Here is a 23,377-nt window from a genome sequence, read left to right as displayed (position 1 = left end):
ATTGGGTGACTCAAGTATTTCCACTTGATCTCTCAAGCAGAGTTGGAACTAGGATTTTGAAGAATAAATCTTACACCAGTTCCAGTAAGTAGAATGAAAGATCCATACTAACTTTAAATATGCAAAGGGATCACTGAGAAAAATATTTTAGTCATTACTCGCTAGTGAGGTTAGGTTGCAAGACCCTACCGAGCAAGGTTAGGAGTAACTATGTTTTGTGTGGTTACCAAGTCATGAATGACTTTGCCAAGCTTTCAATCCAAGAAAAGTGGATGATATTCTATCATTTGAGAAAATAATCATACCATACATTTATGGTGATCAAAAGATGAAATTTGATAAAAGGATGAAATCGAGGTCATTTGTCACTGTGAATTTTAAAAAGCTACTTGTGCAAGGTGACTTCTGTGCATCTAAGCAACATAAGTGAATCATTGTTGGAGATTTTCATATTTTCACAAAACCCTACTAAGAGAAATGGCATTCACCAATAGAAAATCAAATAAAGGATCTGATATGTTAGTTCAAGGCATGGAATGGAAGGCACCAGATTTTAATCTAAGTCTAACCATTGCAAAAACCTTAGATTTGAAAGGAGCTTAATCAAAAATTCCATCGAAGGTATTGTTAATTAATGACATTCATTCACATTATAAGTGTGATATTCAACATATTGGAACATTGGAAATGTACAAAACCTTGGAAAAGATGTGTGTGAATGGCGTGTTAAAACTTGAGCATCAACACCTTGAATTGGAGGGGGGTGGGGATGGGTTGCTGTGAATCAATACTTAGACAACAATTTCAATTTTCACTTTTAACTAATAATTGGTAACAATCTTATTTCAATAATCCATATCCACCCAATATCTCTAAAATTTAAACATTGACAATCTATATGCTTGGAAGTAAACAAGAATCCATGAAACTAAATTCACACATAACACAATGTTTTTGGTATCGTAGAAAAATCTTGTTAAGATGAAAAACTATAGTGGGAATGGAACTCACAAATCTTTCACTACAATAAAAAAGGTTTTTCGATCAGGAATACATTAGTAATTCCTTCTAAGAAAATCCCTTTGTTAAAAGTGATCGGTACATTGCTAATTGTATCATAAGCCTATTAAGAATACTTTGTTAAGATAATTTATCCTGCCTTTCTAGGCATTCACATGGTTAGAGGCTATAACAAGAGATCATAAACAAACTCAACACTCTTGTAAGAGACTTTGTAAATCTTGTAAAAAATAGTTACATATTATACAAGGTAACTTGACTTGTATTGTGCTTCTCTTTAATCTTGATACATCAACTTGTTTCTTCCCTTCTCAATTAAGATCTTCTTCACTTTTTCTTATTCATAGTCATTTTTTCCTTCATGCTTTGTTCTCTTTGCTTTCTTTCTTTATAGCTCCCTTAAATTATTGTTTGATCAATAACCCTAATCTTAATCTTGACCATAGATCTTATGGTTAGATAAATGCTCTAAATTCTTTCATAATTTTTCTAATTGACCTTCTTTGATAAGAATTCTCTGATAATGTCTTCTTTACCTTCTGTGGTAGTGACTTATCCTTTACTCTGATAGTAAGTGTAACTTACTAATTTTGACATCAATGACAAATTGTTCATTCAATGTTTTTCATTCATCCAATGTTCAATAATCTCCCCCTTTAGTATTGATGACTAAAACAAAAAGTGCAATGTCTCTATACTATATCTTTTGGACTTGTACCTATACTCCCCCATGTTGTATTCTCTAATATATTCTATCTCTACTTTCATGTGTTCCTCTTCATATGTCATCTATAACCTTTGTATATCTCTCCCCTTTTTCATAATAAGCTTTGTATATCTTACAAGTAATCTATATATATTTCCCCCCCTTTCTATTTATGGTAGTCAATGTTGATAAACAACTAAATAAAAAGTGTGCAATGAAAATTTTATAATAAATTTACCATTTACTTACAATAGCTATATACTTATATTGATGATTTATAATAGTGTATCCCATGTTCTCCTCAATTCTTTAATTGCCAAGGTATGCTTCTCAAATTCTTCTGCCATATTCTCCATTCCTCTTAATGTAGATTCCTTTGGCATTTGTATGCTCTATTGTGCTTCCAAAAAGCTCTATTTCATCACATCAATATGTACACTAATTGTCCCTTATAGCTCCAAAAATTTAGCAATCAGTCTATCTTTGTTTGATAGTATTTCTTATTCTCTAATAAGATCTTTCAACTTCAATGTATGTTGAACTATATAAATTGATGAGTCTAGGTTCCTAATATGATTCAATCTTTCATTCTAAAATCTGATAAGCTTGTTATTGATATCTGAAGTAAAAATCTCAAAGCTACACAAATCTCTATACTTTCTTAATGTAGTGTTAACAATGTCATGTAATCTATTTATATGTTATGATAGCTTCCCTTTCAAAGTTGTAATCTTGATTATCAATTTTTTCCTCATGTGTTCATCCAATTTTCTTGTGACTTAATTTTCTAAATCTACTTTTTGATTTCTTCATGCTTCTTGCATTTTATCCGAGTAGACTTTTAATTGTATCTATATCAATTTCTCCTTATCTAATGTAACTTTTTGCATGAGATTCTTGAACATTCTCAATGTCTTTAGTAGAACTTATCTTTTAATTCTCTTTGATCTTCTCTCATCAATTTCCATCTTAACGTCGAATTCTCTCTTAAATAATTTTGTGTCCTTCTTATTCATTTTTATGGTTGGCTGCTTTCAATATGTCAAACTAGGGATCATCATCAATTTCATCATCATCTTCTTCTTCTCCTTTCCTTTTACCTTTGAATTCTATCAATTGTATCCTCTTCTCATGTTCTTTCTTCTTGTATTTATGTCTATGTTCATCTTCATCTTTATCTTTGTGTTTATGCTTGTCATTGTTGACTAACTTTGTGTTCCAATAGTTATTAGCTATAATGAACTTGATGCTTTCTTATTGGTTTCCTTGTCTCTTTCTTGAGCTTCCTAATTGTCTGTATACTTAGATTGGCTCTGTGTTTCTCCACTATCATTTTGTTCACTATTAATACCACCTATAACTATTGATTCTTTTGATGTTGGTGTTCATATTGATGTCTTCTCCTCATGTGTGCTCATAGCTTTTACTACTTCCTCTATCAATATTAAAGATTGAGCAGTTAGATCAAGTTGATGAACACTACTTATCAATTGTATTTCACATTAACCACATTGGAATTAAAAATGGGAAACATACACTTCAAAAAGGGGGGATGAATCAGAAGCACAAACTTCAACACTTAAAACCTTCTGCCATTCATTAGATACATCAAATTTATGAACTTAAAATAACATGTAAGCACACACACTTGACACCTAATATGATTGCAAATGAGAGGGTAAAACTGGGGTAGGGATGGCATCCACAATCCTTCACTACTACAGTAATGAAGTGTCACCAATTATGGTTATGAAGTGTTGACCATGAAACATGATCTACCCTATGAAAGGCCTACCTTGTTAGAGGATTTAAAAACAACCTATTAGAAGTGTGCCTAATTAAAGGCCTTTAGAAAATTCACTTGAAATGTCACCCTGTCAAAGGATTTTGTAATGATTGTTAGGTCAACCATAGTCCAAAGGATTTTGCCCTAACTGATACAATTGTTAGAGAATACAGTAGAGTATTTGATCTAATATGACTTACAACTTTAACTTGCTGATTTTAGATCTCCATTCTATCCTTCTTGATCCTCTCTAATATAATTTTTTAATGCTATGTCTTTGATCCTTTGTTCAATAAACTGATTCTACAATTCTTTCACTCAACTAAGTCATCTGGAATGATCTCTAATACATTCATTTGCCCCTTGATATTAGTTCTCTTTCTTGACCATCTATAGACTATTTAATGTTTGGGGCTTCATCTTCCTTATAAAGACTTTGGTGGCTTAGGGTTAGGTATGAATCTATGACTGAGATTCATCCTTTTTGCTACTTAATTCCTCCTATTTTTTGATTGGCTGCATGTGATTGCATAGGGAATACAAATAGATACATCCTTATTTCAAAATATTTGAGATCTATCCATAAGTTGGCATAAAAATGGTTTACACAGTTGTTTGTGCCATTACAAACAACTATGTTCAATCTGTGTTACTTGACACTTGATAATATTGATTCTCAGCACATACTATAATTTTGTTTCTGGCTCGGCACCTGAACCTTCTTGGCATCAACTATCTGCTCAGCACTTGAATCACTTGGCATGGTCTATCTGCTCGACACCTGAGTGACTCTACACATGAGTGACTCGGCACTCATTGCAACTTAGCATCTATATATTTACATATTATACTTGCCATTTATTACTAGTTTGACATGAACTAGGTTAATGTCTTAAGTGTGTTGGCACTTAATTTTCAAAACCAATCTGAGATCAATAGACCAACTATAGCCTTGTCAAACATATTCACATCGTTATGTTCAGTACTAACAGTAATTGTCAACTGTATTTGGGTTTCTACAATCTTCATTTTATTATCTTCTTCTTTTGATTCATCTTTCCTATCTATGATATCTGTAATTATAACTTACTCCTCTATGGATGTCTTAGCAATTCATGTTCTTATGGCTCCAAGTAATTCACTTAATGAGAATACATCATTAACATTTGAACTTCCTACTTACTCAAATACTTCATTCTACTCCTTTTACAGTTCTTCAATTTAAATCTCTTTGATATTTTGTAGCAAAAAGGTTTCTTCTACTTATAATACCATGGTTATTAATACTTTAGTCCTAAAAGATTTTTAATATTTATCCATCTAGACTTCTACATCATTGGTTGATAGATTAGGTCACAAAAACTTATTTCCTCAATTCTTTTACCCTCATACTTGTTGAATGCCATCTACTCAATAGAGTAGTATATAACTCATGAAGTACCATGTCCTTGATATCTTCATGATATTTTTATGCTCCCTTGAAATGTTTTTATGATTGAATTCTCAATCATTCTTTTATCTTCTTTGACCAATTTTGTAAATGAGTCAGTATCCATCTTACCAAATAACCCTATTTATGTGATAAATTTGGCACATTCCCTAGGATTTGTAGGAATCTTATACATTCTTCATCCTAATTTTCTTCCCCATGAGCTCACTTCCTTCTCCAATTCTATTTGTGATGAGCTAACACTCAAATTGATAGAGTCGAAGACCTTTGTTACTAAAGTGCAAAGTCCTAATGTAAAAATCATGGACTTAGATAGCAAACTTAGTAGGATTCATGATGATATTGGGCTAATAGAGCTTAGAAAGGAAATGATATTGAAATGATTTTTAGTATTGAGAGAGAACCTTACTTTATAGATTGACTATGTACAGAAAAAATTGGATGAATTCCTTTTGGCTAAAGAATCATATGACAAGTTTTTATATTTATTTTTGAATGTAGTAGATATTACAACATATTGGCTATGTACATTGCTTGGAATATTAGAAGCAATCAAGGAAAGGTTTGACAAATAATTCTCTACCTTAAAGAAGAATATTGTGGATTGCATCACACCTATACCCACTCTACAATCTTGGAGGTAGAAGTTCAAAATTTTGATTTGTATATAAGTTTTGACACCACATTTATCATTGATGTCAAAGGTGTTAGATTGTGGTGACTAATCAAGAAAGTACTGTACATACTTCATAAATTCTCTAGGGTTAGATATTGTATGCTATAGTTTGTACTAGGCCAGATATGGCACATGCAGTGGGAGTTGCTAGCAGGTATATGAGTCATCCACAATTTGAGCATTGGAATGCCATCAAATGATTTCTCAAATATTTAAGAGGAACATCTAATAGGTATTTACACTTTGGGGGCTCTACTACTGATTTACAAGGCTATGTTGACTTAGATTTGGCAAGGGATATTGATACCAAGTGGATTACTATAGGTTATTTCTTTACTATTGGTGGGGCAGTTGTGAGCTAGGTTTCTAGGTTACAAAAGGTTAATGCTTTATCCACTATAGAGGCAGAGTATGTAGCTACTACAAAGGAAGCCAAGGAGATGATATGGCTTTAGTTTTTCTTGGAAGAATTGGGACACCCTTAGAATGATAATTATTTGTTTACAGATAGTCAAAGTGTCATTCATCTTGTAAAGAATTCAGCTTCGCATTCAAAAACCAAACACATACAGGTGTGGTAGCAAGGTAGTAACAAGGGAGAAGATGAACTTCTCTTCAGCTTTGGTTGGTCTTCTAGACTAAACATGAATAAAAGAATAGTAGAGTCTAGGGTGGTTTGATCTAGTGGGAGCCTCATGGAGTAGCGACATAGCTACAAGATCAGTCTCCAAGTGGAAGATTGTTGTTTAGTGTGGAGCCTAATTAGTCCCCAAGTGGGAGATTGTTAGATTGTGGTGACTGGTTAGGAAAGTATTGTACATACTTCATAAATTCTTTAGGCTTGGGGCATCAGCTTGAAAAAAAAAATTGGGCCCTATTATATCAAGATTTTTGGCTGACATGTAATTATTAATTATAACCCTAAAGCAGTAAAAATACTTGTATAAAAGAGCTTAGGGTTAGGGATTGTTTCATAGTTGTGATGCAAAATTGATTCTTGCAACAATATTGAGTTGTAAGAGGTTACTGATTGTAATCAGGTTATAATCACTAGATCATAATAATATCGGACTTGCTGTTTGGTGGACATAGCCTAGGGATTGGGTGAACCATGTTAAATCTTGGTGTCTTGTGTTCTTTTCTATGTGATCTATTTTTTATTTTTATTGGTTATATTTGCATGTAATTTTTATTTATGTTTGTGGTTTAATCCTAACAAAGTGGTATTAGAGCCAAGTTGTTTTCTCAGTTATCCTTTGCAAGAAAGTCTAACAATTGAATGGGAGCCTCATGATTGAGTAAGAGTGATGGCAGACGAGGGTAAGCTGAGGGTTGACAGGTTTAACGGGTAGAACTTCCAATTGTGGGAGATGCAAATGGAAGACTATCTTTATCATAAATATTTATGGAAGTCATTGGAAGGCAAAGCCAAGAATTAGGGATCTATGTCAAAAGATGAATGGAATCTTTTGGATAGAAAGGCACTTGGAAGCATTTGATTTTTCCTAGCACCATTGGTGGAATTTAATATTACAAAAGTGAAGACAATGGAATAGTTGATGAAAACCCTAGTGACAATGTATGAAAAGCCCTCTACTTCAAACAACGTATTTCTCATGAAGCGTTTATTTAATATGAAAATGGTAGAAGGTGGATCTATTATAGATCATTTAAATGAGTTTAATACTATTACTAGTTAGTTATCTTCTGTGGGTATCAATTTTGAGGAGGAAATTAGGGCTCTCTTGATTTTGTGTTGTTTGCTTGAAAGTTGGAATGGCTTGGTAACAGCTGTGAGAAATTCTATTCCTAGATCTAGTACCCTAAAATATGATGATGTGATTGGTGTTATTTTGAGTGACAAAACTCATAGGAAATCCTCAAGTGGATCTACATCAGGAAATGCTTTGAATGCAAAAAACAAGGGTAGAACAATTGAGAGAGGAAGTAATTCTAGAAATCATGGGAAATCAAGAGGAAAGTCAAAGGGGAGAAGGTCTTAATTGAGAGGACAAAATGATTGTTGGTACTATGGGAAACCAAGTCATAAAAAGAAAGATGGTTGGAATTGAAAGAAAAATGAAGGAGATAAATTGGATGGAGACAAGGAGGCAAATGTGGTAAGTAACAAATCTAAAGAGGATGCTTTGCTTCTATCTTAGAAAGTGTTGATGATCCATGGGTTTTAGATTCTGGTGCTTCATTTCATGCTAGACCTCATAGAGGTTATTTCATTGATTATGTCCAAGGGGATTTTTAGCTTGTTTATTTGGGGGATAATGAACCTTGTCAGATTACTGGAAAGGGGAAAATTAAGATTAAGTTGTAGAATGGGAATCATTGGCTACTACATGAGGTAAGACATGTTCCAAGGCTGAGTAGGAATTTAATTTTAGTAGGGCAACTTGGTGATGAGGGTTGTGTAGTTACTTTTAATGATTAAAATTAAAAGGTTTCAAAAGGTTCCCTTGTAGTAGCAAAAGGTGTGAAAGTAGGCACCTTATATCTTTGTATAGGTCATATTGTTCCTTCTACTTTCATTGTTTCAGAGAAAAATGAATGTTCAGGAATAATTGCTGGAGTTGAGTAGGGAGAACAAATAGCTATTGTAGATTCTAATACGGTGTTATGGCACAAAAAACTTGGGCACATGAGTGAGAAAGGTATAAAACTACTTCATTCAAAGAAAGTTTTACTAGGTCTAAAATGTGTTAAACTAGATTTATGTGAAAGTTGCGTGTATGGAAAACAAAAGAGAGTGAGTTTTGTAAAGATTGGGAAGGAAAATAAAAAGGAGAAATTAGAGCTTGTGCATACAGATGTATGGGGACTAGCTCAGGTATCTTCCCTTGGTGGCTCTCATTATCGTGTTACATTTATTGATGACGTAACTAGAAAAGTATGGGTTTATTTTCTTAGACAAAAATCTAATGTATTTCAAACTTTTAAGAAATGGAAATGTTTGGTTGAAAATGAGACTAGTAAGAAATTACAATGTCTCAAATCTGATAATGGTGGTGAGTATTGCAGTCATGAATTTAAAGATTATTGCTCCATTAAGGGTATTCAATGATAGAAAACTATTGCAAGGACTCCACAAGAAAATGGAGTGGTTGAATGCATGAACAAGACTATAATGGAGTGTACAAGGAGCATGAGGCTTGCCCTTACACATATGGGTGGCGGTTGTCAATATTGCTATATATTTGATTAATAAAGGTCCCTCTACTCCTTTGGGCTATGGTATTCCAAGGGAAGCATGGACTGGTAAGAAGGTGAGTTATTCTTTTCTCAAAACCTTTGACTGTGAAGCATTTTCTCACATAGATTTTCAAAAAAGAACCAAGCTTGAAGCTAAGTAAAAGAAATGGGTATTTTTTGGATATAGCATTAATGGATTTGGTTATAGGCTTTGGGATTTTGAAAATCATAAAATTTTAAGAAGCACGGATGTCATATTCAATGAGAAAGTGTTGTACAAAGATCTGTTGCAGCAACATGAGAAGAAAGAAGATGATTATGTAGTGTTGGATGATACTCCACAAGCTGATGTTCCAACCATTCCTCATGATGTACAACAACTACAACAACAAATACCACACACACCGGTGAATGTTAGACAGTCAATAAGGCAAATTAGACCTCCAAAAATATTATCTCCCTCTTTGTATTCAATTTTACTTACTGATGCTGATAAACCTAAATGTTATGATGAAGGTGTGTAGCTGGATACTAAGATTTAGTGGGAGTTTGCAATGAAAGATGAAATGGGCTCTTTGCTAAAAAATAAGACATGAGATTTATGCAAGTTGCCTATAGGTAAAAGAGCTTTATAGAATAAGTGAGTTTACAGGTTGAAAGAAGAGGAAGGAGGTAAGAAAATTTTTAAAGCTAGGTTAGTTGTGAAAGGATTTGCACAAAAAAAGGGCATTGATTTTGATGAGATATTTTCTCATATTGTTAAGATGACTTCTATCTGTACTATTTTAAGTCTTGTGGCTACTAAAGATTTGCATTTAGAGTAGCTTGATGTTAAAACAACCTTCCTTCATGGTGATTTGGATGAAGAGATATATATGGCTCAGCCACAGAGATTTGTGATCAAAGGTAAGGAGAACTTAGTGTACAAATTGAAGAAAAGTTTATATGGCTTGAAGCAAGCACCTTGACAATGGTATTTGAAATTTGATAGTTTTATATATGAGCATGGATACAATCAGTGTCATTCAGATAATTGTGTTTATTTTAAGAGGTTAGATGATGATAGCTATATTATTTTATGTTTATATGTTGATGATATGCTTGTAGTTGTGTCTAACATGGATCACATTAAAGGGTTGAAATGCTAATTAGCACATGCATTTTCTATGAAGGATTTGGGGGCAGCAAAACAAATCCTTGGTATGAAGATTTACAGAGATAGGAAGAACAAAAAATTTGCACTATCTCAAGCTGATTATGTGGAGAAGGTGTTGCAACATTTCTCTATGGAGAATGCTAAAGCTATCAGCACACCTTTACTTGGTCATTTAAAGTTGACTAAGGAGATGTGTCCTAGGACATAGGAAGAGGAGGATAAGATGTCCAAGATACCCTGTACTTTAGTTGTAGGAAGTTTGGTATATGTTATGGTATGTACTAGGCCAGATATTGCACATGCAATGGGATTCGTTAGCAGGTATATGAGTCATCCAGGAATTGAGCATTGGAATGTCATCAAATGGATTCTCCAATATTTGAGAGGAATATCTAATAGGTATTTATACATTGGGGGCTCTACTACTGATTTATAAGGCTATGTTGACTTAGATTTTGCAGGGGATATTGATACTAGGTGGAGTACTATAGGTTATGTCTTTACTATTGGTAGGGAAGCCATGAGCTAGGTTTCTAGGTTACAAAAGGTTAATGCTTTATCCACTACAAAGGCAAAGTATGTAGCTACTACAAAGGTAGCCAAGGAGATGATATTACTTCATTTCTTCTTGGAAAAATTGGGACACCCTCAGAAGGATAATTATTTGTTTACAGATAGTCAAAGTGTCATTCATCTTGCAAAGAATTCAGATCTACAGTCAAAGACCAAACACATATAGTTGCAGTACCATTTCATTCGGTCAGTTTTGGAAGATGGACAGTTAAAGCTACAGAAGATACATACAAATGAATATCTAGTAGATATGTTGACAAAAGTAGTAACAAGGGAGAAGTTGAACTCCTCTTCAGCTTCGGTTGGTCTTCTAGACTGAACATAAATAAAAGAATAACAGAGTCTAGGGTGGTTTGATCTAATGGGAGCCTCATGGAGTAGCGGCATAGCTATAGGATTAGTCTCCAAGTGGGAGATTGTTGTTTAGTTTGGAGCCTGATTAGTCCCCAAGTGGGAGATTGTTAGATTGTGGTGACTAATTAGGAAAGTATTGTACATACTTCATAAATTCTTTGGGGCTTGGGGCATTGGCCCAAAAACAAAATTTGGGCCCTATTTTATTGAGATTTTGGGTAGACATGTAATTATTAATTATAACCCTAAAGCGGTAAAAATAATTGTATAAAATAGCTTAGGGTTAGGGATTATTTCGTAGTTGTGATGAAAAATTGGTTCTTGCAGTGGTATTGAGATGTAAGAGGTTATAGATTTTAATCATGTTATAATCACTGGATCGTAATAATATCAGACTTGGTGTTTGGTGGATGTAGCCTAAGGATTGGGTGAACCACGTTAAAGCTTGGCGTCTTGTGTTCTTTTTTGTGTGATCTATTATTTTCTGTTATTGGTTATATTTGCATGTAATTGTTATTTATGTCTGTGATTTAATCCTAACAAAAGGGGGAGTATTAGTAACAAAAATTACATGTAAATAATATAATTGTATGTGGAAGCTATAAGTAAGAGCATAGTCAAAGAGGGAGTATCCTTATGTAAAGATGGTAAAACTAAGAAAATGATTCACAAGTCTTTATAAATTTTATAATGGCTATGTAACAATTGTTACAAGTTTTAAAATTTTGTAATTTTGAGATTTTGGGACTTAGCCAATTTTCAACATGTTTCCATCAACACCAAAGGGGAAGATTTTTGGAAATTTGTCTAGGGTAGACAATATAAGGTTGTCATTTATGAAAACATATACCCAAGGATTAAATGAGAAAATTGTTGAAATAAAGATTTGATAGAAGAACTTAGAAAAATCTCTAAGTATCAAAGAGTTTATCTGTCAATATACGCACTATTTTGATTAGTGATGTGCAAAGAGCTATTTTTGGCATGTGTGAACTAAGGTACAAATAGAAAAGATTATGGGGACTCAATAGCTAAGATAATGAGGTTTTACAAACTGTATGGATGATGTTATTGCAATTTTCCTAGTTGTAGTAATGGGGCGACAAAACAAAACAAAGACAAGGAATCAAATATTTTATATTCTAAAATCACTTTTTTATCAAAATAATTATTTATTAATTATGGATGAAATCCTAGATGTAAACCCAAAGTCAGCAAGAGCTAATTTTGTATTTTGGCAAGCATGTAAAGGTATGAAGGTTAATAGTTTAGGTTATTGTGAAATAACTTGGTATAAAGGATAGAACTTGAGATGCAAAGTTTGTAGCTATTTATGATATTGATATGCTATTGTTTTGAGATGTGAATTCTAATGTTTAATCCTAGAGTAGTATGAATATGTGATTAGTTTTGTGAAGACCAACAAAATAAAATTAGATATTGGAGATATTAGCAATAGTAAGAGGGCTTGTAGATATATATCTCTTGTATTGAATAACATTATTGTATATTGCATGTTTGGGAAGTGGGCTCATCTTGCATGCTTTTTAAAATTATAATAACAACTTCTAATAGAGTTGAGGCTTCTAACAAGGCTTGGTCTTCTAACAAGGACTGAGACAATATACATATGTAATAGAATCCTAACAGGGTTAATATCTTTCACTAGATACTTTTGATTAGTGGATCATTTTGTGGGTACCATCCCAACTAGATTTTTCCCTTGTCTAGAGTATCCCTAGTTAGAAAAATATGGTGTTATGTGTTGCATTACTTTATGGTTCTTTCTATTGTTCAACTTAATCAATTTACTTTCATATGCAATTTATAAGATTATTAATGATATCCATAATTGGGGAAAATTTTGTGGAATTTATTATACGCCCCCCCCCCCCCCCCCCCCCCTCCCCCCACCGAGCCCTATCTCACTATTTCCTATTTCTAACATTCATACATTTGAGATCCTTTATTTCATCTTTTCCATTCATCTTCTCAAGAATAACATTCACTGACATCCATTCGTAAAGGCAATTTCAAACACATGCATTAATGAAGGTTTCGGTTTCACTTTGATTACCTTTCCTAGGTTTTTTGTAGTTTAGTTAGAGCTATTACATCTATGTACTTGATAACATTCCAAATTCAAGAGTATAGTCATAGATTTAAGTTGATTTTATGTTAGATCTATCACTACTACTTTCTAGAATTCTATTTTTATTTTAATTCAATGTTAATTCCTTGAGTTTGACTAAGGTAAACCCCTTCCCACTCCAACAAAAAAAAAATAATATCTTTATTTTTAAGGCTTCAAATCTTGAACTCACAAAAAGGTTATAGATTTGGATACCCTTTTCACATCTATAGAACTATGAAATTAGAATCAACATTGCACATAGTCAATCAAGGTTGTAGTGCACCTCTGATGCTCTAATTTGCCCCTAATTATCTAGGATTCCCTAATAGAATTCAAATGATTTCAAGGTTTTGTTTGTCTTGCATTATTCAATCTAGCTTGTGATAATCAACCCTTTAAGAGGTAATTTGATAGCCCATTTTTAGGTTTTTATTTTACTAAGTATATCATATTCCTCTCTTTCACTTCTATATACTTTATCATTTTGTCATATCTTTATATATCATCTCTACATTTCATATCTTCTTGCTTAAACCCTCTTAAGGTGGAGGTGAGAGAGAAATAAATCCAATTTATTCATCCCTTTGTCCATTACATTTGCATTGATACTTCCTTTTGTATTAATTAAACCTAATCCAAGTGATGGGTCTTGGTCTCCCCCTTGCATTAATGTATGGTTGATCTACTACCATTTTCCTACCTTGCATTAATTGGTGAGCCTGATGACATATATATGCCCTCCTTGTACATAGTTTTAGTTGATCTCGTGGGGTAGAAAATATAGATTCTAAGCATGGCTCAGAGTAATTTATTTTTGCATTTTTGGTATTCTTTCTAAGCCATTCTTGAATCTATGCATTGTTACTTCATCTCTCTTTTGCTCACACAAACATATATGGTAAATCACATAATTATGAGTAATGTACATAAACTTGCTAAATCTCATCCATGGGTAATCCATCCACACACATATGCTAAATCTTATATATGGGTAATTTGCACATTCTCAAATCTATGCATTGTTACTTCATCTCTCTTTTGCTTACACAAACATATATGCTAAATCACATAATTATGAGTAATGTAGATAAACTCGCTGAGAAGAACCTCCTTATAGCAATATCGTGAGAATGCTCGAAATAATAGAATACAAAGTGATAGCAGAACTCAAAATAAATCTACTGATCGCAGGCCACTTCGAGGGGGTAACCTCCTTTGAGCAAGCTCAATACAATAAATTCGTCCGTACCCATCAAGGGCCTCAACCTATTCTTATATACTGGGTACGATCTAGAAAAGTAATACTACCTATGCATGTGGGATAATAAAATAAACTCACAGGACGACTTACAAAGCATATGCGTCCAACAACTCTACTCTAACAAAATAAACAGAAGGAACACACAGGTTCCTAACATCCCCTCTCCCTTAGAAAAAAGCTTTGTCCTCAAAGCTTAAGGTGTGGAAATTGTTGTTGAATCTGAAGAAGGGGTTCCCAGGTAGCATCCTCTGGTTGCATGCCATGCCACTGAATCAAGACCTCAGAGATGGAGCGAGAGCGAAGCTGGCGAGTGCGCTGGTCAATGATTGCTACCGGCTCCAGGATAATGGATCCTTTCGTATCCATTTCAGGGAGAGTAGTTTGTGCTCTGACAGTGGTACCCAGAACTTTCTTTAGACAAGAAACATGAAAAACTGGATGAATGCGGGAAGAAGGAGGAAGTTCCAGTTTATAAGCAACTGAACCAATCTTCTGCAGAACCTGATAAGGCCCATAAAATTTTGGGGCCAGCTTATGACGCCCTTTCAGCTTTAGGGAGGATTGTTTGTATGGCTGTAGACGAAGAAAAACCATATCCCCAACTTGAAATGAGCGCTCAGAACGGTGTTGATTTGCTTGCTGTTTCATCCGATTACGGGCCATGTGAAGATTATCCTGTAAGGTACGAAGAATCTGATCCCTGCTGCGGAGAACTATGTCAACTGCCTGGACTGGTGAGCTGTTGGGAGTGTAGGGAAGGAGCACTGGAGGTGCCTGACCATAGACTGCTTCATATGGAGTCATTTTAGAGGCAGTGTGGTAAGAGGTATTGTACCACCATTCAGCTAAAGGGAGCCACTTGGCCCACTGATGTTGCTGTTCGGAAGTGAAGCAATGAAGATAAGTTTCCAAGCATTTATTGGCAATTTCCGTTTGACCATCAGTTTGTGGGTGATAGCCCGAACTCATCTTCAGTTTGGTGCCAGTTTTCTGAAACAGTTCAGTCCAAAAATGACTGGTAAAAGTTGCATCACGATCAGAGACAATGGAAGAAGGGAGTCCATGAAGACGAAATATCTGGTCCATGAAGATTTGTGCAACAGAGGAGGCAGTATAGGGGTGGCTGAGGGCACAAAAATGACTATATTTCGAGAGACGATCAACCACAACCAAGATCACTGTCTTGCCACCGGATTTAGGAAGCCCTTCAATGAAATCCATAGAAATATCAGTCCAAATCCGTGTAGGGATGGGCAATGGTTCGAGCAAGCCAGGAAGGAGGGTCGTTTCACCCTTGTGGCGTTGGCAAGTATCACATTCAGCCACCATCTGTTGAATCGTCTGTTTCATTCCTTTCCAAAAGAAGTTTCTCCTTGCTCGCTCATAAGTTTTGAGGAAGCCTGAGTGCCCTGCTGAAGGAGAAGCATGGAGTTCATAAAAAATAGCCTGATGTAGAGCTGGGTTCTGAGGAAGCACTAGCCGACCCTTGTATCGAAGAGAAGCACCATCCCAAGAGTAATGTGGTATAGCAGAAGGATTATTGGCTAGCTGGTGAATGATTTGAGATAAAGAAGAGTCACTATCATAGCCCTGCTGAACAGACGCTAACCAATTGGGAATGGGCTTAGAAATAGCGGAAAGGGAAGCTTGATTATCAAATGTGCGAGAAAGAGCATCTGCCACAATATTCTCCTTACCCTTCTTGTAGGTGATCTCATAATCATACCCCATGAGTTTGCTGACCCATTTCTATTGTGTAGGAGAGGATACCCGTTGTTCCAGGAAGTATTTCAGACTTTGGTGATCGGTTCTGATGCAAAAATGACTCCCTAAGAGGTATGGCCGCCACTTCTGTACAGCATGCAAAATAGCCATCATTTCTTTTTCATAAGTAGAGAGGGCTAGATTCTTACCAGAGAGGGCTTTGCTAGTGAACGCAATAGGATGGTCATCTTGTAGGAGAACAGCACCCAATCCATTGCCGCAAGCATCACTCTCAATAGTGAAGGGTTTGGAAAAATCTGGCATCGCGAGAACAGGTGTACTGCACATAGCCTGTTTCAATTGTTCAAATGCAGTCTCAGCAACAGGGGTCCAGGAGAAGGCATCCTTTTTTAACAGAGCTATCAATGGTGCTGCAATTTTCCCGTAATCTTTGACAAACTTGCGGTAGTAGCCAGTCAACCCCAAAAAACCCCGAAGGCTCTTGAGAGTTTTAGGATGCGGCCAAGTTTTCATGGCATCTATTTTTGTAGGATCCACCCGCACTCCATGGTGTGCAACAATATGCCCGAGATACTCCACTTCCTCCTGGCCAAACACACATTTAGATAGTTTTGCATAGAGTTGATGATCAGAGAGAAGTTGCAAGACAAGCTCCAGATGATGGAGATGCTCAGCCCAAGTTTTGCTATATATGAGGATATCATCAAAGAAGACCAGAATGAATTTCCGGAGGTATGGTCGAAATATGTTATTCATCACTGCCTGAAATGTTGAAGGAGCATTCGTGAGGCCAAAGGGCATGACTAAAAATTCATAGTGACCATCATGTGTGCGGAAGGCAGTTTTAGGTATATCCTCCTCATTAACCCGAATTTGATGATACCCAGAACGAAGATCTAACTTGGAGAAAAAATGAGCCCCATGAAGTTCATCAAGAAGTTCATCAACAACTGGAATGGGAAACTTGTCCTTTATAGTGAGATGATTAAGTGCTCGGAAATCAATGCAGAGTCGCCATGACCCATCTTTTTTGCGAACAAGCAGAACTGGAGAAGAAAAGGAACTGGTACTAGGGCGAATAATACCTTGCTTCAGTAAGTCACGGACAAGTATCTCAATTTCGGTCTTCTGATGAAATGGGTAGCGGTAGGGCCTGATGTTGGGTGGAACACTGCCAGGAAGGAGCTGAATACGGTGGTCCTCTGGACGAGAAGGAGGTAATCCCACAGGTTCAGCAAATATACCAGAATACTTGTCCAAAATGTGTTGGAGATCGGCAGGAGTGCTAGAGACTGCTGATGGCTGCATCTGAATGGAATGGAGCTGAGCGATGACACCATGTGAATTCTTCTTAAGAAGTTTTTCCATACGGTGTGAACTGATGATGCTGAGAGACCCTGGTTGTAAGCCTTTCAAAGTGTGTTGGTGCCCCTCGGCTGAAAACTGCATCCAAAGTTCAGCAAAATCCCAGAGAATGGGGCCAAGAGTGCGTAACCATTGGGCACCCAAAACCACATCACAGCCACCTAAGGGTAAGGCAAACATGTCAGAGCGCATGTTATAATCTCCAATAGAGAGACGCACATTGCGACATTTCCCTTTACAAGGTAAAGTGCCCCCATTGGCAATCATGACTTCAAAGCTAGAGCAGGGATGGATAAAGCAATCAGCCTGTTTGGCTATGCGTGGATCAATGAAGTTATGAGTGCTACCAGAATCAATGAGTATAGTAAGAGGGATCTTCTTGAAGAAACCCTGGACCCGCATGGTTTGTGGAGTAGTGACTCCTGCCAAAGCATGGACAGATATCTCTGGTGGAGCTTCTGGGGAAGGAGGTTCAGGCTGGTGAGGCTCAACCTCAGCATCCACTGTTTCCTGAGCATCTACATATTCTTCCAGTTCTGGTGGAGAATCCACATCCAAGAGATAGAGCTTTTGCTGAACACATCTATGGCCCCGAGACCATTTCTCATCACAATTATAACAAAGCCCTTTGTCTCGCCTAACTCGCATCTCTGTTTCAGACAAGTGCTTGATCGGAGTAGTTCTGGGAGCTGGTATGACTGGAGGGTTGTGAGAACCTGTATTTCTGAATGGAACAAAATTAGATCTGGAGCGTTGTAGAGCACTAATCTTGTCTTCCGCTAACTTAGCCAACCCAAGGGCTTCCATCATTGTAGTAGGTCGAAACATTTTGACTTCTGAGCGAAGTGCATCCTTCAGACCACTGACAAAACAACTACGGAAGAATTCATCAGACAAGCCCTCTGTGTGATTAGCTAATTTTTCAAACTCTGTCTGGTATTCTCTTACAGTGCCTGTTTGACGCAGTTTAGTGAGTGCTCCTGTGAAATCATCAAAGGAACTAGGGCCAAAGCGCTCCAAAATGAGGGTGCACAATTCGCTCCACGTTGGGCCTACATTAGCCTTGATGTACCAACGGAACCATTGAAGAGCTTCATGTTCCAAATGAAAAGATGCAAGGGAGACTTTGTGGTTATCCAAAGTATTATGCAAGCTGAAATACTGCTCTGCCCTATAGATCCATCCAGTCGGATCAGAACCATCGAAGCGTGGAAAATCAAGCTTTGGTCCACGGAAATTGCCAGAAGAGGACCCAGTATCTCCTGAATGGTTTCGGCTCATGGCTGACTGCTGAAAGTTAAGACCCAGAATTTTGTCATCCAAATCTTGAAGTCTGGTTTTGAGGGATGCAATTTCCTCTTCCATGATTTTTGCTCCTGTACGCGTAACAACCATAAAACAAGGTTTTTTTTTTTTTTTTTTTTTTTTTTTTTTGAAATGGGTAGAAGATGAGAAACAAAAACTTTTTTAGTTACAGCAAACTTGGATTTGGGTAAAACTCATATAGGAAATGGGTGTTCGACGGGTGGTGGGAGACTATCTGGGGACAAGGGAAAAAGAAAAATGAGGGTTTCAAGGGTAGGGAGGCGAAATGAGGCGAACAGTCCAAGAGGGATAAGGGAGCAAAATGAGGAATTGAATCTTGTGGCTCAGTTTGGTGGCGATTGGATGAGAGGTGAAAAAGATAGGGCAAACCCTAAAATTAGATAAATGAGGGTTTTAGGGCTTTGATATGTAAAATTTGAGGTTGGGTCGCCAAGGAAGGAAGTATGCGAAATGATATTGCAGACGTTCTGCGGAAGTATGAGCAGAAACAGAAAGCAAACAAGGAAGCTACGACAGAGTTATTTCAATAACAAGAGATATTAGAACAACTGAAAAGAGTTATTGCAATAACAAGAGATATTAGAAGTGAGAGGAACCTGAAGGCCACGACAGAAAAAAATTTGATGTAATTTCCACCCAGCGAGCCCAAGAGAGTGCTCTGATACCAGATGAGAAGAATCTCCTTATAGCAATATCGTGAGAATGCTCGAAATAACAGAATACAAAGTGATAGCAGAACTCAAAATAAATCTACTGATCGCAGGCCACTTCGAGGGGGTAACCTCCTTTGAGCAAGCTCAATACAATAAATTCGTCCGTACCCATCAAGGGCCTCAACCTATTCTTATATACTGGGTACGATCTAGAAAAGTAATACTACCTATGCATGTGGGATAATAAAATAAACTCACGGGACGACTTACAAAGCATATGCGTCCAACAACTCTACTCTAACAAAATAAACAGAAGGAACACACAGGTTCCTAACACTCGCTAAATCTCATTCATGGATAATCCATCCACACACATATGCTAATTCCCATACATGGGTAATACATTTTTAAAAGAGCATGATATGGTGATACGATGGATGTTGTTATATTGGTGGGTTGACTAGTAGGTTATCATCCCATTAAACAACTTAAAACCATCTTTTGCAGAAACTCTTTTGGTGGTTCACAATAGGGTGGGCACTCTACTTGGTGAGGTAATCACTTTCCTCTCTATTCTCTCTCTTTTCCTTTCATACTAGTAGAGATAGATCCAAAAACTATGTTATGAATGATATTGATCTTGCATTTATTATATAATAATTTAAGCTCTTGTGATAGCTTTCCAAATATGATATTAGTGGGCGACACATTTTTTTAGCTAAACTCTCTTTCTCTAGTTGATTAGGGTATTTTTTTGTACTAACCCCTTATTATATATTTTTATCTTTCTTTACACACTAGTTAGAACCCTTGGTCTCAGGGTTGATTCCCTTTGACTACGTGATGTTCTACATTGTTTTTATTTGTCAGATTCTTCTCTTCTTCTTCTTTTTACTTTACCAAAAGTGTGGGTTGACCCACACTCTTGCTAAAGTGGGGGCTTAATGTACCATCTTAAATTGGTTGCACCTCAATTTAGTGTTGTTTTAGCACCCATTTAAGGTGATTTCATCACTCTTCCTTTTTTTCCTTTTATTTCCTTTCTTCTAGGTGGAATTGGGGTAAAACCTAATAGATCCTCTTTAAAGCTCTTATTTTAATGGTATTAAGCATGAAGTAGGATCTATCCTCCTAGGTCCTCCCTTTCATTCATCTATCCACCTGGAATCTTCTCTTTGCACTATAATGACTATATCTCAAACTTTATACCTATTTTTGGGGATTTGGGACATGTTTTGGGATCCTGAAGAGATCTTGGAGGTCTTGAGACCTGATTGTTAGGGGCACAATGTGACCCTACTAGACCAATCAATGCCATAGTGTGCCCCTATATGGTCCCTATATTGAGTCCACTCGTCAGGTCCCATATTTGAATACATTTGGGGTGTTAATTCCTAAGCATGTTGGCCTGTGGGAGTTAGTTTATTCTTAACTCTATAGAAACCCTTCTATTTTCTTCATTTCTCATCCATCAATTGCATCAGCAAGTGTTCAAGCATTCAAGCATCATCAAGTTCTCAAGTCTTCTAGCATTTTTCAAGCATTAAAGATATTCAAGCATTTCTCCATTGACGATTAAGGATTCATGCACTCAGAGATTTAAGGATTTTAAGCTAGATCTTCTATTGCATTTTGAACATTCAATATCTCCCTTCATACATTCAAGATCATTTATTTCATCTTCTACATTTATCTTCTCAAATCTACATTCAAAGGCCGATTTCAAGCACATACATTCCTTAAGGTTTTGGTTTCATTTTGATTTATTTTGTAAGGGTTTTTGAAGTTGATCCAAAGCTATCACATCTACATACTTGATTAAATGTATGAAATAATGAATGAAAGGGAAAGATACATGGGTTTCATAGGTTGTTTATTGTACATCTAAGGGTTTGGGTTTGCTATCATGATGGGTTATTTGCAGATTTCAGGTATGTAATTGTTTTGTGAAATGGGTTTCTTGGAATTTTTTTTAAATGGGGATTTTAGGGGGGAGCCTACAAAAATGACCTAGGAAAAAATAGACCTCACCATTGGATCAGGGTTGGCCTTTTCATAAAATTTGATATATAATATGCCCTAGTTTGACCATGTTGATAGAGAATGCAAAAGATTTTTAGTTTCATCCTCTAACGGCCATCGAATTTAATCCTATCAGAATTTTATTACCTCATAAAAAAAAAAATTTGAAACGGGTAAAGAGACTACCTTGGTAAAATGGGCATAACTTTTACTCAAGATATTAGATTTCACACTTCTTATAGTTGGTGTGAAGCTAATTTAGAACATTATAACTTGGTGTGGGTTTGATTCTACGATATTTATATTTTGTTAGGTTTTAAAAGTCCAAAAGTTAGATATTATTTATTTTGAGCACAAATTTGGGCATAACTTGAGCCTACAAAGTTAGATTTTGGACATTTAATGGTAAAAAAAAAACATTTTCAAGATATCTATGCATTGGTTCTGATTTGGTGTGAGTTTTGGCATAATTTAATAGGTGATATATCGATCTAAATGGTTTATGATATATATTGATTATGGTAACATTGTGAGTTTATGAAATTGTATATTTTGAAAATTTGAGATTTGATGTTATTATATACTCATCTTATATTTTAGATTAGTCTCACAATGATATGGCTATCAATGTTTGGTTTGCATATGTATGATGACTTGTTGGGTCTAAAAGTTGTCCAATGTTGGAATCAGTCTATACTTATAGGTTGCATTTATGACTTGAATATGGGTTGTCTTTTTCTATTGATCTCTCATTATTGATGCATATTCATATCTAAGGCTTGTATTAGGGTTATCTATGCCCTTAGTTACATAATTTTGGGTAAAAGCACAAACCTATGTAACCTTTATAAAGGAAAGTGATATTAGAATTTAAACTCTTTAAATTTAACAACATAAAAGAGGCATTTGTGTTTAGAATTTGAAGATGATGTAAACTAATGAAATGTGTAAAATTGGATGAGTTTATGTCTATAAAAAAAATTTAAAAATTGAGAGAAAATTTTATTTATTTTTGAATGTTTAAAGTCTATTTTTATTGTTTTAAATGCTAAAAATATAGAGTTTTCTTCCCGTCAAACAAATATATGCAGATGATCATATTTTGGTCTAATTATGGAATATGATAGAGTTTACATGTATGCCTAATGCACCAAAAAAGAAAAATTGAAATTCATTTAATACTTTTCAAGTTATAATTGGTCTAATTAAAAGTTATTAGAAATTGATAGTTTTTTTCTCTCATCAAACATTTTCTATCAAGTCTACATATTTTTTAAAACAAATTACATATTCTTGGAGAAAACTCTCTCCTCTAGTGCAAGATTTATTTTTAAAAAAATTGAACATGATTTACTATTTTTTTCGATTTTTGAATATACATCTCCTAAATCTTAAAATATCAAAATAAAAAAAAATTATATGATCATAATCTTGACTCTGAGACCTACAGAAGTATATTTTTAATTTTTAAAAAAACTTTGTTTTAGTAGGTCAAATTGGCCTTCAAAGTGAGATGTTTACAGAAGTTCTTATTTTTGTTTATGTGGCTGCCACTTAGGATCCGTCATAGATAGTTACAACCAAATACCTTTTGGTCAAAACACTTTCAGGTTAAAATGTTTTGATCATAACCCCCATCAGCCTATTAGACCACTAGCAATTAATTTGGTTGTTTCATATAAAATAAAATTGGTTTTATCCTTTTTTTAATAAATATAGAAGACAACAAAAAATAAAAGACTATTTTCAGAGGACAACGATTTTTGAAGCCATTTTCAGCAAATATTTCATAGATTTAATCACAATTACAAAGGATCAAATATTTTTAAGGTTTTTTTTTCTTGTCTACTTATTTTTATGTATTCTATATTAAAGCATTAGCTGGTATTTAGTGAAATCTAAATTAATTTTTTTCTATAGATTAAAGTATTCAATGGGCAGTGCAAGGAAAAGATCAAGGAAATGTGAC

Source organism: Cupressus sempervirens, chromosome 4, assembly GCF_028749045.1.
Source record: "Cupressus sempervirens isolate cs-2001-9-10 chromosome 4, ASM2874904v1, whole genome shotgun sequence".
Classification (NCBI taxonomy): Eukaryota; Viridiplantae; Streptophyta; class Pinopsida; order Cupressales; family Cupressaceae; genus Cupressus; species Cupressus sempervirens.
This window is presented reverse-complemented; position numbering follows the sequence as displayed.